Below are 12,448 nucleotides of genomic sequence, written 5' to 3'. Positions count from 1 at the left end.
AGGCAAGGCCTGGATGCAAATACTGCTGTCTGGGGATAACGGCTGCATCTCACACGTAGGCCCTAATAAATTGTAGGTGAGTTCTATAATTAACCAGATGATGGCTAAAGTCCTTGCAGATCCTCATGCTCCACACAAATGTGAGTTGTAATTCTTCACAGACAGCATGGTTTGATAAGAGGATGATGGAACAACTTGTTCCCATCTAGTGCTGACCTTACTGTAGTTTAAAAACCTTTTTTTTAATCTGTGTCAGCTTTGCGGTGAGGGATTTCTAAGTTCAGGCTGTACGTGTGTCCATCCTTGGATCTGGACTTGAAACTTTTCCAAGACAGGTCTCACTGTGGATAGAACGGTGGCCCTCGAGTTCAAATTCGGCCTCAGATACTTACTCTTCACAGACATCGGAAGGTAAGAGAATAATAAGTGGACAAGTCACCTTTGTGTTTGCCTCAGTTTCCTTATTTGTAAAATGAGCTGGTGAAGGAAATGAATGGCAAAATAACCCTAAATGGGATCACAAAGAGTCAGATGTGAGTGAAAATGACCACTTATGAATGGGGCATGTAATGGATCAGAGGGGACAGGTTAATAGAACACTGTCAGGCCTGGTAGAGAGTCAAGGTGAGGGGTAGAGGGACCTGCAGGCCCTGAGAAAGCCCAATTCCACCCAGGTAAGTCATGGTATTCAGAGGTCACCTGTTTCAGGAGACAGGAGGAAATAATAGTTCCCAGCCTTTAGTTAAGCTGCAAGACAAAAGCATGGCCGGTTGGAGTAGAGGAACTGAGGGTTGGGACCAAAACTTGGGGTCTCTGGGAGAGACTGGCATGGAGGCCAGAGAGAAACACAGAATTATATCTGGCAAAGAATAATCCAGTTGTTTTACATACATATCAGGAAATGGCGTATATCTACACAGCAAGCCAGGCAGCGGGTACCCGGAAAGGGAGAGGGGAAGCAGGACAAACCACTACTGCCATCTTAGCCACCCTCTCCCTGAAGACCCCAGTGGAGACCTCCCAAGGCTCTGAGGCTTGGGAACAGCCTCAGTGCTGGGAAGCAGCCCCTCTGGAGGTTGGACGTGGTTTCTGCAGGAGCCCCAGCCCCCGCTACTAAGGACTTGGCAAAGCAAGAGTCCCACCAGAGGCCTTGGCCTTGTCACAGAAAACCGATACCGTTTTTCTTAGTGCAAACAACATAGAGAAGGGCCTGACCATTGGGATCTTCCTGTGAGCTGTGCAGCTGAAACCTTCCCCAGTGCGGCACAGGAACTCCTCAAAAGCGGGGACCCTCTTCTTGTTCCCTTTATCCCTCTAGAACTTAGCCCAGTGAGTCTCCTTCGTTGATGATCTAGGTCGATCCCACGGAGGAGCGTGGTGTCGGCCTCCAGAGAAAGAACAGATGCTGTTCGAAGGCAGACTGAAGCTTGCTGTTTTCCCACTTTCTTTCATTCTTTTTCTTTTACTCGAGTCGTCTTGGATGAAATGACTAACGTGGAAAGGTTTTCCATGATTACACATGTACGACATCTGATTGATTCCTGTCTTGGGGAGGAGAGAGGGAGGGATAGGATTTTTCACTTTAAAAAAAAAAAAAGTTTAAAAACTGTTTTAGCATGTAAATGGGGGAGTGGGGATAAAATAGATTAAAAAAAAAGAAAAAGCCAAGCCCAGAAGGCAGACAGAGGCCTAGAAGAGATGAGTACAGAGTACAGAAGCAGGACCAAGAGATGTCCAAAAATGCTTTTAATATAAGGCAGATCTGATCATTTTTGTGAGGGAAATGAGCTAGTGGAGAGAGAAATGCTCCAGAGGAAGCTGGGTTCCCTTGGAGGAGGGAAGTGGATGCTGGGGCACAAGCAGGAGGCTCAGCCTTGCTGAGCTCGTTAAGGGGATTTTCCTGAAAATTAAAGTTTGACTTTTTAAGCAGCAAATTTTGAGGAAATCATTTTTATGGGGAAGGGAAGGGAAAGAGAATCAGTATTTATACAGAACTACTTTGGACCAGACCCTGTGCTAAGTATTCTATAGTTATCTTACAATAACCCTGGGTGGGAGGTATAGTTATTATCCCCATTTTACAGATGAGGAAATCGAGGCAGACAGGTGATGTGACTTGCCCATAGTCGCAGTTAGTGCGTGTCTGAAGCTGGATTTGAACTCCTGGTGCTCCTATCTCTGAGCCCCATGCTGTGTACTCTGGTACTACCCAGCAGCCTGGGGGAATCACAGAGTATGGAGGGAGGATGCCCAGGAGGAAAGCAGGAGATACTGCCTACTTAAAAAGTCTCCACTGCTGGGGGCAGCTAGATGGCGCAGTGGATTAGAACTCCAACCCTGAAGTCAGGAGGACCTGAGTTCAAATCTAACCTCAGACACTTAACACTTTCTGGCTGTGTGACCCGAGAAGGGGAGCCTAACAGTATGTCCTTTCTCGGGCCTTCTGAGGGGATAAGAGATACTCGTAAAGCGCTCGGCAAACCTTAGAGTACAGAAGGCCCCTTAGCCTCCATCACACCCGTTTGTTTCATTCATTGACACTATATTTCTGACAGGGCGGGGTTACTTATCCACACTTTTACCTGGTTTATGACTGAATGTCCAGCTGCATTTTAGTTTTCCCTCTTCCCTTTGTCTTCACCACAATCCAGTTTAAGGAACCTACTCAGAGTAACAGCTATAAGTATCTAAGGCCGATTCGAACTCAGGACCTCCTGATCCAGAGCTGGTACTCTAGCCACACTGCGTGGGTACCACGCCAGGCCAGGGCAGACTGGGTAAAATCCCGAGCAGGTTTAACATCTCCAGCTGCAGCTCCCTCTGGCTTCCCCACCTTGAGAGCATCCCCTGGGCTTGGGTCTCTGCCTTCCCCAGCTGTTCCTTTACCTTCCCCTTTATCAAACACACCTGGCTGAGCCCCAGGGGAAGGCTGCCTGGAAGGGAGGCTGGCATCCAGCCTCAGAGCCCACTTTTACTAGAATGCAGCAGATCAATTCACACTCATGACCTCAAAATGTCGGGCTCTCCAGTGAGATAGTTGCATTTCAAGAGGTCAGAGGAGTAACTCTAATGGTGGGAAGTTAGTCAGCCCAGTGAGGGAGAGAGCTGGGGACAGGCAGCTCCTTTCAGAGCTCCTAAATAAGAATTCACACCACATAGGTGTCTGCCGACTTCGTGCAAGTGGATGGCCCAGAACTTGAGACCGTTAATAGAAGCAGGAAACCCAGCTCCAGAGTCTCAGGTTCATGGGCTAGCCAGTCTGTCCCTTCCTGGTGGGGGAGGGCACGGAAGGCCAACTTCCTTCGGTGGCAGACATTTCTCTGAGAGTAGAAGAGGGGGCTGGGCCGGCGGGGGTCAATGCCGCTCAGTAAGAAACAGGTACCACAAGGAAGTCGGTGGTGACTGTGAGCTTCCCCATTCAGAGAATGCCGGTCCTGTTGGTAATCCCGGATGAACGGACATGGGGACATCAGGCAGCAGCGTCTCTGCAGGGTTTGATTTAGGGGGCCCCAGACCCAGGATTTTATGGTTTTGGGAACTCTCAGTAAGAAAACTCCATCTGCCAAGGCAGTCTGGCTTCAGTTCTGTACTCGCTCTGGTCTTCAGCGCCCACGCTTTCCTGGCCTGTCCCTGTGCCCAGTGAGGCTGGGAAGGAGGCCCTAGGGAGGCACCTAGCAGTAGGACAGTGTGCCCGTGGGACCTTAGGCAGATGGAGGAGGTACCTCGTCTGTAAAATGGAGACAATTGCCAGCCCATGTGCACACTAGTCTGCCCCAGGAATGATCAGAAAAGTCCAGTCAGATGGGCCCGTTCCACATGCTTTGTGACTAAAAGCCTCACACACACACACACACACACACAATACATGGATCTATAAACACACACACGTGCATGCACACACATCACTATATTTGGCCACACATGTAGTTATGTATATACTTTGTGTATTTTTTCTTTTTTCCTGATAGATTTTATTTTTCCAAATACATATAGTTTTTCAACATTCATTTTTATAAGACTTTGTGTTCAATTTTTCCTCCCCTTTACCTTACCCTCACCCCCAAGAAGCAAGCAATCTGATATAGCTTAAACATAGGCAATCCTTTAAATGTATTTATATAACTGTCATATGTGCAAGAAAAATCAGATCAACAGGGAAAAAAGCCACAAGAAATTAAAAAACAAACAAAAAAGACAAAAATACTGTTCCATCCACCTTCAGTCCCCAGAGTTGTCTCTCTAGATGCAGATGGCATTTTCCATCCCACATCTATTGGAACTGTCTTGAATCAGTGAAAAAGAGCCACATTGAGGTATTATTATTATTATTATTATTATTATTATTATTATTATTAATCAAACTGATGAATGAAACCATGTCCAGATAAGATTTACGTTATCTTGTCCACGCGTTGTTGCTTGCCTTTTTATCCCTAGACCTTCTTGGCTTTCGTCCTGGGGTCCAATGTCATGGAGAGTACCACTGATTAGTCTGGCTGCATTTCAGTAGATCCTGGGACTGATAGAGTGAATAAAACCTGCTTGGGGGAGCCTCCCGGATGCTTTTGTTTATTTAGTCTTTTTCTTGGATCATTGCGGTGAATTACTCAACACATGGACTACTCTTAGGATACTAGAAATGAAGACATGACATGAAGGTTTTATTCTGGTTAGCTCAATCCGTCAAGAAACATTTATGTCCCCGCTCTGTGCCAGGAACTGTGCTAAACTCTCCAAAGAGCTTCATCCCAGCCATCTCAAGCACATTCTGAAAAATAATCAATAAGTCATGTACATCTTTAAGGCAAACTATTTTTAAAATAGGTTAATAACCTGGTGGTTGAATTACCTGGTCTTGATGAAAGCTTTTTCTTTTGTGAAAGTTAGGAATTGCTGCGAAGCTAATTATGTAAAAATTTAAAAAGAAGAAGCAGTACTGCCTAGTGGATGGAGCCCTGGACTTGGAATAAGGGAAGCCTCGAATTCAAATCTTACCTCAAACACTTCCTAGCTGAGGATGATTATTAGGAATTGGTGCAAAGTAAAATATGTGAAAATTTAAAAAGAAGAGGCAGTACTGCCTAGTGGACAGAGCCCTGGACTTGGAATAAAGGAAGCCTTGAATTCAAATCTTACCTCAAACACTTCCTAGCTGAGGATGATTATTAGGAATTCGTACAAAGTAAAATATGTGAAAATTTAAAAAGAAGAGGCAGTACTGCCTAGTAGACAGAGCCCTGGACTTAGGATAAGGGAAGCCTTGAATTCAAATCCTACCTCAAACACTTCCTAGCTGAGGATGATTATTAGGAATTCATACAAAGTAAAATATGTGAAAATTTAAAAAGAAGAGGCAGTACTGCCTAGTGGACAGAGCCCTGGACTTGGGATAAGGGAAGCCTTGAGTTCAAATCCTACCTCAAACATTTCCTAGCTGAGGATGATTATTAGGAATTCATACAAAGTAAAATATGTGAAAATTTAAAAAGAAGAGGCAGTACTGCCTAGTGGACAGAGCCCTGGACTTGGGATAAGGGAAGCCTTGAATTCAAATCCTACCTCAAACACTTCCTAGCTGAGGATGATTATTAGGAATTCGTACAAAGTAAAATATGTGAAAATTTAAAAAGAAGAGGCAGTACTGCCTAGTAGACAGAGCCCTGGACTTGGGATAAGGGAAGCCTTGAATTCAAATCTTACCTCTAACACTTCCTAGCTGAGGATGATTATTAGGGATTCGTACAAAGTAAAATATGTGAAAATTTAAAAAGAAGAGGCAGTACTGCCTAGTAGACAGAGCCCTGGACTTGGGATAAGGGAAGCCTTGAATTCAAATCTTACCTCTAACACTTCCTAGCTGAGGATGATTATTAGGGATTCGTACAAAGTAAAATATGTGAAAATTTAAAAAGAAGAGGCAGTACTGCCTAGTAGACAGAGCCCTGGACTTGGGATAAGGGAAGCCTTGAATTCAAATCTTACCTCTAACACTTCCTAGCTGAGGATGATTATTAGGGATTCGTACAAAGTAAAATATGTGAAAATTTAAAAAGAAGAGGCAGTACTGCCTAGTGGACAGAGCCCTGGACTTGGGATAAGGGAAGCCTTGAGTTCAAATCCTACCTCAAACATTTCCTAGCTGGGAATGATAATATTTTTCTCAAAGAGTTGTTGGGAGGATCATTCACTTTGTAAAGATTGTGATACATTTAGAAAGGATTCTTTCTAACTTATTATTGGTCTGGACTTGTGATTTTATTCCTTTAGGAAAATTTTTAAAATATCTATTTTTTAAATGCATGAAAATAGTTTTCAACATTCACCCTTGCAAAACCTTGTGTTCCAATTTTTTCTCCCTTCTCCTGTCCCCTTCCCTAGATAGCAATAATCTAATACAGGGTAAATATGTGAAATTATTTTAGAAAAATTCAAAAAAATACATTTATTTATCATGCTGCACACACACAAAAAAATCAGATCAAAAAAAAAAAGAGAGAAAAAATAAGCAAGCAAACAACTAAATGAGTGAGAATGCTATGTTGTGATCTACTCTCAGTTCCCACAGTCCTCTGTCTGGGTGCAGATAGCTCTCTCTCCAGCACTAGTTTATTGGAGTTGGCCCGAATCACCTTATTGTTGGAAAGAGCCTTGTCCATCAGAATTGATGATCACATAATCTTGCGATTGCCATGTACAATGATCTCCTGTTCTGCTCACTTTCCTCAGCATCAGTTCTGTAAGACTCTCCAGGCCTTTCTGAAATCATCCTGCTCATCATTTCTTACAGAACAATAATATTCCATCACATTCAGATACCATAACTTATTCAGCCATTCCCCAATGATGGGCATCCACTCAGTTTCCAGTTCCTTGCCACTTCAAAAAGGGCTCCCACAAACATTTTTGCACATGTAGGAGCTGTAGGGAACTCCTTTTAAAAATCCCTCCTTCTTTTCTTCTTTTTCTTCTTCCCTTCCTCCTTCCCCCTTTTCCTTCCTCTCTCTTTCTCCCTTTCCACTCCAAATAAACCACCACTACCTCAATCCTAGCAACAAAAAAAACCATAACCATACAAAAGCAAACCACAGCTGCGCTACATCCAAAATGCACATTACTCTGTACTTTCCCACCTTCTTTCTCCCAGGTTTGTTATCAGCCCTCTGGAATCATGGCTGCTCGTTGCATGATTATGCTTTTAAATGTTTCAGAGTTGTTTTCCTTTTCTTTGTTATCCTGTCTAAATTATTGTCCCAGTTCTGTATCACTTCATACAAGCCTTCCTTGGATCCCCAGATTCTGTCCCTTTCATATATTTCTGTGATGAAAGACTATTTTACCAATCTGTAGAACTATTTTTGTTTTCCGATTGAATGTGATGCGCAAGCTGACGTTTCACTCAGATTCATGTGAGTGAATCATTCTTTTGATTGAATTTGAATCTTCTGAACATCTTTTAACACTTGATTTTTATAAAATCTTTTTGGATGTACATGTGCAGTAGACCCAGCAAGCCTCTGTCTGTAATCTGACATTATATCGACCTCAGGGATGACCTGCAACCCCCGCAAAGATATACAGAGATCAAAGACCAAGCCAGTATTAATTGTGCCCTCAAATCTAAACACGCAAAAAGGCTAACTGAGCCTAATATGAAGCTAAGTGTCCAAATATAACATGTTATAACACAGGCTGCCAAAGTCTTGGGGCGATATCGGGCCCTGATAGCTTAAAATGGCACAAAGACTTAGGGGACAGTTTATACCCATTGCCTGTGTTATCTCTGGGAGGGCCCCTGGTGACCGGCAGTAAATATGAACGTTAGGCCGTTCTTTACAAAATGGAATCTCTCACCCCCCAAAGCCTCGCCGTGAGCTGCTCTCATTCTCCTTTATCTCCTGACCCCTGGCACTCTTGTGCCATGAGCCGCAAACATGACATCTGTGGTGTTTCCAACACCTGCCAACTTGGAAGTCGAGGTCTGTGCCCGGCCTGGAGGCTTTCAAGCCCCACTCTGAGGCACACAAAGCTGTCCCAGCTGCCCGGCTTTCTTACTCAGTGGGGCTGGGCAGGCAGCTCCCAGACTGCGGGGCTTTCAATGGTGCTTTCCCCCTCAAGCTGCATTCTATTCTCAATTCTGCCAAAGGAGCTAGATGGGAGTCATTAGACTCCCTGGCTTGGCTAGTTTGTGCTGCAAGGGATTCAGTCTCTGAATTATAAGGCTCAACGCACCGATTATAGAGCAACTATATTGGTTATAGTTCATTCCCTTCTGGTGACAAGTCAAAGGCCACGAGAAAAATGGGGCTCAGTGCTTTGTGAAGGGCTTAAGCACCTGAGTGGGGAGCACAGGGTTCAGGAGGCTCCACTGGGAACATTTCCTTCCTGAATAGCCAACTCCAAAAATAGAGCCTTTCCCATAAAATTGATTTTCAAGTTCTCTCTACAGCCGTGCTTCCAATTTCCCTCCACGAAGTTAGCTTTGTTTCCAGTAGCTGGTTATCACAGAAAATGTCTCGGAAAGCTTGGGTTGTGTCTGTCATCTCATAATCCATCATGAGCCATTTATCAAGGTTCTGCTTTTGAAAAAGAGCCCTCTCAGCCTTTTTAAAGTGGTGTGTGAAATGGGATTGACACCGGCAGTGATGGAGGGAAGGCGAAGGGTTCAACAGTTCTCAGGCACCTGCATGTCCTTGGTTTGAAGATCCAGCTCATCTGATCCCTGGATTCAGGGTTCGATTCCCCCCCCCCCCCCCTGAGGCTGGGGTTAAGTGACTTGCCCAGGGTCACACAGCTAGGAAGTGTTAAGTGTCTGAGTCAAATTTGAACTCAGGTCCTCCTGAATTCAAGGCTGGTGCTCTCTCCACTGCGCCCCCTAGCTGCCCCCGGGGTTCGATTCTGGGATGAACTCCTCTTGTTGAACAAGAGGTCTTGAGCTTCTTCCCAGACCAAGGCTGCAGGGGTCAGTCTGGATCATTAATAATGGGGGATAAACTGAACATGGAGAGATCTGGCTCTCTGTCTTCGAGAGCTTTGGATTTATTTCTTTTAAAGAAACAGAAATGAATCCGTCCAGCTACAAAAAAAGGCCCCTTTTGTTGCCTTTCAGTGCTCTGCTTGCCCCCCCCTCCAGTTTAGGTTGACCCTGTGGTAAACCTTTACTTAGCCTGTCCATACAAGGTCACTTGGTTGGGCCTTTCTCCAGAATGGCCACATTTCATTGCCTGCTGTTTCTCAGGATATTTTTATATGTTTTTTTGTTTGTTTGTTTTGTTTTGTTTTTTAAATTCTTTTTTCCTCCACAACTCTAAATCGTATTCTGAGGCTATGGTGAAGACTGTGATGGTCCCTTCATCTTCACCCAGGGGTGGAAGGCAGGATGGGGTCTGATGATTGAACAACCCTGCTTTATTGTACTGGGAAGGTGCAATTTCGGGTGATCACCCCAATGCACCCACAAGAGTATGGATTCATAATAAAGAGGGGAAAGTGTCTTAAGGATCTCTTCTATCAACTTGCTTTAAGAGGTTGGGAGCTGTATCTTAGCTCTGCTGCTTGACTTTTTGAGGAAGCCATGGGCCTAAGGGAAACAGATGGCCTTGTCCTTCGAAGGGATCCCCATGCCGTTTCTAATGCTTCCACATGTAGACACGGACTGAATTCCCATCTGGACGCTGATAGTTTGGAACTCCTATTTTTCTGGGCTTTTGTAGTTGTCGTGGCTGAAAAAAATCCCCTCACTGCCAGAGGAGAGCCTCTTTCCCTGGAGCTGATTGGATGCTCACCCCCCCCTACTTGATGTCACGCCCATTTCTGAAGCTTTCTAGCACACCCCAGGCCCACCTCTGAGCGTGGGTGCTACATCTGAGCAGGACTTCACAGGAGGTATGCCATGTGACAAGGCAGCCACAGAGGTTTGTGGTATAGGGGAACACTGGATAGCAGAGGGCTTAGATCCCCCAGAATTAGGAATTACCCATCATCCTCTGTGTGACCCATCTTATACAGTTGTTAGCTAGTGCAGTGGGACCCACGAGCTCTTCTCCAGAAAGTGCAGAACAACTGGGTGTGTGCCGGGAGGAGCTATGGCCCCTCTGCAGATGTGTGAAAACAAGACTGCTCTGAAGAAAGCAAACAAGCAGGAAGACTACTCATGCTTGCAGGCCTCCCAAAGCCGCCCATTTCAGGGGACCTGATGGCCGTTGTTTGCCAGCAGGAGTCACTGTCAGCCTCCTAATGAAAAGGCTCTTTCCGGCAGTGAGTGGCAGAGCAGGGAGGCGATGGGGCAGCGGCAAGGAAGCCCTGACATTTGTCAATAAGTGCTCATGTTCCTGGGTGGATCAGCTGCCGGCCATGTTCTGGGCTCCACACATGGAAGCACCTGCCAAGCCCAAGCTTGGGTTCCGAGAACATTTCTAATGCAAAGGGATATAGGTAAGTGTTGATGCCGCAGAGATCGGAGCCTGAAGAACAGGAACCGGTCTTGGCTTTCTTAAGCTTGGTGGGTCTCTTCCGGCCCTCTCCACTCCAAATGAGTAGATCCAGGGATCGGGAGTCCACCCTGATCTCCCAAGAGAAACCGCGGGAGTGGGCCATGCTGGAGTGGGCCATGCTCGGTGTGAAAGTGGACATGGGCTGAGGCCCTCTGGGAGGAATGGGCCCAGTGTGACCAAAAACTTCAATATCTCCATGAAACACCCAAACTCAACAAGTTCAAGGATGTTTGCTGCTGGGGATTGAAACATTGGGTTAAGACCAATTAAATGTTCCTAGAAGCAACAAAAAAGTTTCTTGGTTTATCAATAGGCCCATTCAAGGGGCTCAGACAGCGGCCATCCGAAGTAATGAGGTGTTTTGTTTTTTTGGCACGAGGGAACAAAGCAAGAAGGGGGAGGACGCTGAAAGATCTGCCACTTTCAGGAAGCTCTAGAGATGTGAAGTCTTTTGGGGGGGAGCAAAGGGGGAGAAAGTGAAGGTCACCGAAATGACCTGGCCCAAGGGAAGGGGAGAGAGGAAATCCTGGCACAAGCCAAGTCCCCCAGGTAAGGCGCACAATGGCTTATTCCAGGGGGGCGGGGGGGGGGGCATTCCTGAACTAAAGTCAACATCCCGAGTTGCCGAGCCAAACCCCGCCGGCCTCTGCTTAGCAACGGCCCAGCCTCCGTAAGCAGCTGTGTGGATTGGGGATGTTCTTTTATTTCATTTCAGCCCCTCTAGGTTAGGAAAAGAGCCATTTTTTTTCTAAAGGAACAATGCACCCACACTCCCTCTCCCTCCCCTTCCCCCCCCAAACGGAAATAAACTTTGGGATCCGCGGCGACTTGAGCCCCCGAAGCCGGCCGGCCGAGGCCGAGGAGGTCAGTCCCTCCGGGGGAGGGCGGGGGCCGAGCGGCTTCGAGGGAGGGCGGGGGCCCGGGCCCATCCCGCGGCCCGAGCGGCTCCCACCTGGGCAGGTGGGCCGGCAGGCGGGCCGGGACGGCGTCGGTGGGCCCCGCGCCCTCCCCCGCGGGGCGGCCGAGCCGCCGGCCCCTTTCCCAGGACGCCCTCTAGCAGAGCCAGCCCCCAGCACACCACGCGCTGCCGCTTCCCCGCCCGCCCCCCGCCCACTGGAGGCTCCGTGCGCGCACACACACGCGCCCAGCCCGACACACGCGTCCGCACACACGCCCCCGTGGGCACGGGCCACACGCCGCCGCCGCCGCGGCTCGGGAGCCCCGGGCCGGCCGAGAGCGGGCTGCCTTGGGCTGGGCGGGGGCGGCGGCGGCAGAGGTGCTGGTAGCGACAGCGGCAGCCGCAGCGGCGGGAGGAGCAGCGGCGGCAGCAGCAGGAGCGGCAGCAGCGGCAGCGGGACCCCCGGCGGCGGCGGCCGGAGCCCGGGGGCGGCGCGGCTCGGCTCCGCACGGCGCGGCGCGGCCCGGCCCTGCCCTCTGGGTGAGCGCCTTTTAAAGGGACTAGTTGCGAACAGTTCAGGAAGTGACAAGTCTATTTCCTCCCCGTTCGCAGATCGCTACAAAGCGCAGGCTGCGCTCGCCTCCCGCCGCCAACTTCCCGAGGGGATCCGCGCCGCCGCCGCCGCCGCCGGGAGCTCGCCCGAGCCAGAGTAAGACCCGCTCGGGAGCGCCGCGCCCCGCGGCCCGGGCCCACGCCGCCGCCGCCAGCGGGCCGGCCCTGCCGGGCAGACAGATATGGTTACAATGTGTCCGAGAGCCGGGCGCGCGGACGGGCTCCGGGCCGGCTCCGGGCGCGCTCGCTCCCTCTCGGGGTGTGCGGGCGCAGCGCCGCCGGGGAGCCGTGGGGGGCGGACGGTGCCGAGCGAGCCCGGCAGGGGCCCGGCCGCGGCGCGGGGCAGCGCGCCCCAAACTTTCCGATTCAGCGGCAGACAACTCTTTTGTTTGCCCAAGTTTACGCGTGCCCGGGGCGGGCCGGGGGCAGCGGAGGCTGGGGCTGCCGG

The 12,448-nt window shown here is 48.7% G+C and overlaps 1 protein-coding gene across 4 annotated transcripts in view; it reads left to right on the top strand.

Moving 5' to 3' along the window:
• The first annotated feature begins 10,287 nt into the window (after positions 1-10,287).
• FAM53B (family with sequence similarity 53 member B) overlaps positions 10,288-12,448 on the top strand; it is an 87,031-nt gene continuing 84,870 nt past the window's right edge. Inside the window, exon 1 of one of the 4 annotated variants that reach the window (XM_074297118.1) lies at positions 10,288-10,431. The gene's annotated coding sequence lies outside the window, so the exon portion shown is untranslated. The other 3 variants (XM_074297120.1, XM_074297117.1, XM_074297116.1) reach the window with 3 other exon arrangements.

This window comes from Sminthopsis crassicaudata, chromosome 2 (assembly GCF_048593235.1).
Source record: "Sminthopsis crassicaudata isolate SCR6 chromosome 2, ASM4859323v1, whole genome shotgun sequence".
In the NCBI taxonomy this organism is placed as follows: Eukaryota; Metazoa; Chordata; class Mammalia; order Dasyuromorphia; family Dasyuridae; genus Sminthopsis; species Sminthopsis crassicaudata.
This window is presented reverse-complemented; position numbering and strand designations above follow the sequence as displayed.